The sequence below is a fragment of the Bos mutus genome, chromosome 18 (assembly GCF_027580195.1).
Source record: "Bos mutus isolate GX-2022 chromosome 18, NWIPB_WYAK_1.1, whole genome shotgun sequence".
In the NCBI taxonomy this organism is placed as follows: Eukaryota; Metazoa; Chordata; class Mammalia; order Artiodactyla; family Bovidae; genus Bos; species Bos mutus.
Window position 1 is genome coordinate 19,697,720 of NC_091634.1, and position 6,000 is coordinate 19,703,719.

General features: G+C 48.3%; 1 protein-coding gene across 1 annotated transcript in view; it reads right to left on the reverse strand.

Moving 5' to 3' along the window:
• DPY19L3 (dpy-19 like C-mannosyltransferase 3) overlaps positions 1-1,583 on the reverse strand; it is a 74,587-nt gene extending 73,004 nt beyond the window's left edge. Inside the window, exon 1 of the mRNA XM_070388015.1 lies at positions 1,447-1,583. The gene's annotated coding sequence lies outside the window, so the exon portion shown is untranslated. The remainder of the gene's footprint in view (positions 1-1,446) is intronic.
• Positions 1,584-6,000: the final 4,417 nt, after the last annotated feature.

Genomic DNA, 6,000 nt, shown 5'->3' on the forward strand with positions numbered 1-6,000 from the left:
CCTTTCTGAGTTATAGCAGTCATCGTGCAATTTGTCACATAATTAGGTAGCTTCCTATCATTTTCTATAGTGCCATACCATGGAAATGGTATTAAGTATAAACTGTTCATTGTTGATAGCCTGATTTTGAAGAACTGAAATACTGTTTTGTCTCAGATATCTGGATTCTGATACCTGTGTTCCTTCAAACAATACACTCTGGAAGCTTTAGGAATATGACTGGGCGGTGATGGCAGCGGGGGTGTGCCAATCAGGGCAGCTGCTCCGCCAGGGAGCAACAGTGGGAGTGCCAGCAGGGAGCAGGAGCCTGGTTTGGAAGCAGCAAGTGGGAGGCGGGGGAGTGCTGGCAGTGAGTAAGCTGGCTACCGTCCCCCAGAACATCTTGCGTCTCTCCTCCGACGAATGAACAGCCTTAACTAATTATTTATCAACTATGACCGGCCGCCGGACATGATAGTTGGGGCAGTTTATTAATTCCTAAAAGTAAACGAGTTGCTCTATTGAAAAGAACACATCATCCAACATTATGCAATTCATTCATTCATTCAAACAAGCAAAAAAACCTGAGGCAAAACAGACTTCGGTGCAAACACGGAAAATGGAGAATCTGGAGCAACGAGACAGAAAAGGAGTGTCGGCAAAGTCGTACCTCCATAGATGAGCTTATCCCCAAGTTACCTCATCCTACAGTCATGCTCAGAAAGAGGCTCCGAGCGGAGTTGTAAAAAAATCCCACAACGGATACACTGTAACATGTTAGGACAGACGGCAACAAATATTTAAGTGTCAACTATGTGTGATAATTGCATGAATCCATGGAACAAAAGTTTCCCCACTAAATTACGAGCTACGCTATCTTAATGTTTGAAAAGGGAAACGACAGCGGTGCTTTTTTCCTCCATTGCTTAGAAGGACCAGCGCGTACTGGACATCCGGGGCGCTGCAGGGCACGTTGTTCAGCTCACCTCCGCAGCCCAACCCTACAGTACCAGCCGTCCCCGCCGGCAGCCGAGGGGCCGGAGAAGTTCAGTAACTCGCCCGGACTCACCCAGGAAGTGGCGTGGCCGCCGAGGCCGGAGACCACCCAGGCCCTCCCTCCGCCCGCGTGGCCAAAGCAAGAAGTCGCCCAAGAAGGCGCCCCGCCCTCGGCAAACTTGCTCTCTCCAGAGTTGCTGCCCCCGGCCCCGCACGTCGGGTGGACAGGGGGCGACCCGTCCCAAATCGGGTGCCCCAAGACACCACGAGGGGCGGGGCCGCGCCCCCAGACTGCGCGACTGAGCGTGGCGGCCAGTGGGCTTTCGGTCTTTGCGGCTGATCCGGCCGAACACCACCAGGCAAAGGCGCAGCGCCAGCCACCCGCCCGCCCGCCGGACAGTCCCAGACCGCCGAAGCCTGGCGCCCAAGCGTCCCTTCGCGCCGCCCGCGGCCCGACACGCAACCACAAACCTGGAGCCTCAGCCGTCCTCGAGCGTGGCTCGGGACCGGGAAGGAAGGCGGCGGGCCGGCCGGGGGCGCAGAGGGTCGCGGGTGGGCGGCCTCACCACGGCCTGCAACGCGCCGTGGGTACCGCCTGTACCCCGCAGCCGCGGAGCCTTGTGCAGCACCCTGGAAATGGGGGGCTGGGGGGCGTCTGCCGCCCCGGGGAGGGGGCGCGCCGGGGAGGCCGGGCCGCTGTGGCCGCGCCCATAGGTCCCGGGAGCCGTCCGTCAGCGCGGGCCCCCGCCCCCTCTCGGGACGCCCCGCCCCGTCTCGTGCGGCGCCGACCGGAAGGAAGCAGCCCACTTCCGGTCTCCAGAACGTCCTAGCGTGTGGGATACAGCTATCTCCACGGCACCCGGGACCCCGGGAAGAGCACTGGACTCGTGCTGCAGACCGCAGGGCCGGAGGCCAGCTTCCTCCACGCAGACGTCCACCACCCCGGGACCAGAGCGAGCGGTGGGGCTCGGGGGAAGAGGGCCGAGCTGCGAGGAAGGGTGGCTCGGGTCGGACCGCGGAGCCGTGGCACCTCTTCGTGCCCCAGGGGGAAGGTGGGCGGGGAGCAGAAAACTGTTCTTTCCGCCGGCGCCCGCCTGTCACCTGTGCTGGTCGATCCGGAGGGGCGGGTAAAGGGCCCGACGGACGGAAGCAGCTTCTCCGACCACTCGGACTTCTCTCAGCTTCCTGGGTGGCAGGGCCTGCGCACCCCTTCCCCGGTCTTGGCAAACTCCCCAGGCCTCAGCTGTCGCTGATCTGTGCTTGGAAGTCTTTCACCGACTGCCAGCGAGAGTACCTACAGAGATAATTTCGTATCTCTATAGATGCCCTTTTTTGGGGGCGGCGAGCAGTATCTTCTTCCCAATTTTCTCTTCTAGAAAACAGTATGTTCCTCTTTTTACTCTCCTGTGTTACTCGAGTGTCTCCAAACTGGTGTCAGCTTTTTGGGGGGCTTTTACTCTTCTGTCTACGTAAATATCTTTCTTAATCACACTGCGATGAACAGTAGGTAAAGCCTTTGTCAGCAGATTCTCAGAGCACATGTTAATTCATTTTTGTTAAACGGTCTTCTAGGTCCTCCACCTGTGAAAAGGCTGCCCATCTGTTTAATTCCAGGAATTACTTCAGCCAGGTGCCTTTCCTAGTTACCCCTGTTTAATATTTTTCTCCTCCTTTGTGTGTCTGTTGCTGTTAATAACACACATTCTGTGAGTATGGATTGAGGTAACTGCTGGGTTGTTTTAATAAAACTAAATGTCAGCTGTTTTTTCAGATGGTGTTTGTCATGTTTCAACATGATTGTTGGTGTCTTTACTTCATGGTGTGGACCTGCGAACAGGGACTGTGTATTTATAATCCGCCTATTTCACCTTAAGATGCAGTAGTAAAATACATTTGTGTGCTTAATAAATACATATGTGAGTTGATTCCTCATTAAATAGGGATTCCCCCCTTCTTATATAGGATTTTTTTCTTATTAATAAATTTTCGTGAGTCTGTTGTGAAACATGTATCTTTTGAGTAAAGGAAATACTGTTTGTTAGCAGCTGCTTGTTGTTTTAATATGAAATGGTTTTACTAAACAAGATACAGCTTTGAGAGAAACAGACACCCACTGCAGAGAGTAAGTCTTGGTAATAAATAAGTTAATTAAGAATGAATTCTTCATTCTGATACAGCAGTTGTGGCTGTGGGGGTGATGGGTAATGAGTGGTAGACCTTAGCCCCCGCTGAGCTCTGATCATGGACTGTGACCGCAGAGGTGAGCACTTCTTGTTTGCATTATGTTTTGAAACAACAGTGGACTCTGGCTTTTCCTTTGTTGGGGTCAGCAACAGTTAAGTTGTGCTGAAACAGGTCAACTCAAAAAGTATGGTCTGGAAACCTGCGTCATCATGGGCAGCTTGTTGGAAATTATCAGAGTCTCTCCACGCCTATTGAATCATAATCTGTAGGGGTCAGGGACTGAGAATCTGTAGAAGTTCTCCATGTGAGTCTGTGTTCAGCAAAGTTTGAGACCCATATCAGGACCTTGCTATTCAAAATGTGATCTGTGGACCAGCGGTGTTGGCATTACCTAGGACCTTAGAAATGCTGGATCTCCAGCTCTCCCCAAAACCTGCTGAATCAGAAACCTGCATTTTAGTATAATCCTCAACTTGCATGTACGTCACACTGAGAAGCACTGCACCAGAAGTCATTAATGCTGTTCACATCTTTCCCATAAAAGCATCTTGCCTGGACCAATGGAGAGAGCGCTCTACTCCACCGGCTTTCTTCTCATGCACGATGTCTGTTCAGTTTTTAAGTTGTTTGGCTTAGTAGTGTGAACACTCTGGACCACTCCTGTTTTCTGCGGCAATAGACTCTCCTGGTATTCCTTCTTTGTCTTGTTCAGTCTGTTAAGTCATGTCCGACTCTTTGCAACCCCATGGACTGCAGCAACCCAGGGTTCCCTGTCCTTCAGGGTCTCCTGGAGTTCACTCAAACTCATGTCCGTAGCGTCGGTGGTACCGTCCAACCGTCTCATGTCCTCCTCCTGTCCTCAATCTTTTCCACCATCAGGGACTTTTCCAATGAGTTGGATCTTCGAATCAGGTGGCCAAAGTATTGGAGCTTCAGCTTCAGCATCAGTCCTTCCAGTGAATACTCAGGTTTGATTTCTGGCATTCCTTTTCAGTCTTTTGTAAGCTCCTTTTCCTCTCTGGCTCATGTCTCCAGTTTCCAGTGATATTGTGGTGACTCATAAGTTTTTATGTCAAGGCATAGCTCCTCACCTTCAGGTCCCATATGTTCAGTGCCTGTTGGAAATTTCCATGTGTACAAAGCACCTCAAACTCACCTTGTTTAAAATTAAACTTTCTCTAATCCCCCAAACTACTTTTCCTCCCACATACCCCCATGTACCTAATTGCCAGTAACCTAGGAAACAAACTTTATTTCTCCCTGTTGTGTAGCACAAATACCTAGTCAAATACTGAGTCCCATCGGGTTTATTCCTAAATATCTCAGACCTTGCCCAACTTTTCTCCCTCTCTTGAGCCAGTACTGTAATCCAAGTTACTATCTTTCTGTCTGGATCATTTCAGTAACCTGCTGACAGATCGCCTTGCCTCTGGTTCCTGGTCCCTGGCTTTGTCCACTCAATCCACCCTCCAACCCTCCATATAATAACCAAACTGATCTTACTAAGACATAAATCTTTTGGTGGCTTACTGGCTTTCTATAAAAATCAAGCTCCTTAACAAGTTTCTAAGTACTGCCATGAATCAGGCTCCATTTACCTCTCCAGCCTCATCTCTACTTCCTGTTCATAAATTTCCAAGTATTTATAAGTGGTCTTGCCTGACTTATTTACTATTCAGCCTTTAAATTTCAGCTTAAATGATCCTTGCTGCTTGGTATTTATATACTCCCCTCTCACTGAATACAGCTGTTCTATGTGATGCATAGGATATGGTGGAAGTGACACTGTGGGATTTCTGAGTCCAGGTCATAAAAGACATCCCAGTGTTAGCTTAGCCTCTCCGGGACTGTTCAACTATAGGGCCACCAGCCCCTGTGTTGAGAGGACATTCACACAGCCTGTAGTGAAGGCCCCATGGGCAGCACCTGGCCTCTGACCAACAACCAGCCTGCTGTGTGAGTGAGCCACCTCAGAGCAAGACCTGCCAGGTCCAGGCCCTCTGTGCCACTCCCAAATATCTGATGGTGAGAATAGTAAATGTTTATTTTTGATATAGCTGAAGGGATTTGGGGGTAGTTTTGTTACACCATGATGGCTAATCAATACAGTAGTCATCCTCCATATGGATATATTATCCATTATATCATATGGATATGATATATTTATCATCATTTAATATTTCCCTGTAATTTGACATTTACATGATTTCTAGCTCTATCCTATTACAAGTAATGCTATAGAGAATATCCTTATATAATTTTTTAGGATATATTTCTAGAATTATAATTGGTAGAACTCATATTTTCAATTAGGATAAACATTGGCAAACTACATTCCAAAAAGGTTAAAACCTCTGTGACTTTACACTTGCACCAGTGTGCGTTATGGTGCTTATTTCTCCCATGTCCTTGGCAACAATGGCTGTTTTTCATCTTTGCCAATCTTAGGTGACAAATGATATATCACTTTAGATGTATTGCTGAGGTGGAGATAGTTATATCGGGAGATTATTGACTTTGTATTGCTTTTTTCCATGATTTATCTTTTCATGTTCTTCAACCAGTCGTCGATTTACTCTTTATGTCCCAGGATTATTTGTAGATTGTGGATATTAATTTTTGTCATTAACATGCAGATCTCCTCCCAGTGTTGTGTGCTTCATACTGTGTGTTAACTGTGCACTGATTTTCCATTTTATGTCGTCAAACCTATCCTCTTCCCTTTATAGCTTCTGGGTTTTTTGCTATGCTTAGGAAAACTTTCACCATCCCAAGATTGTAAAATTTTTAAAATACTTTTTACTAGTTTTAAAATTAATAGGAGTGATAGAGATCTGATAG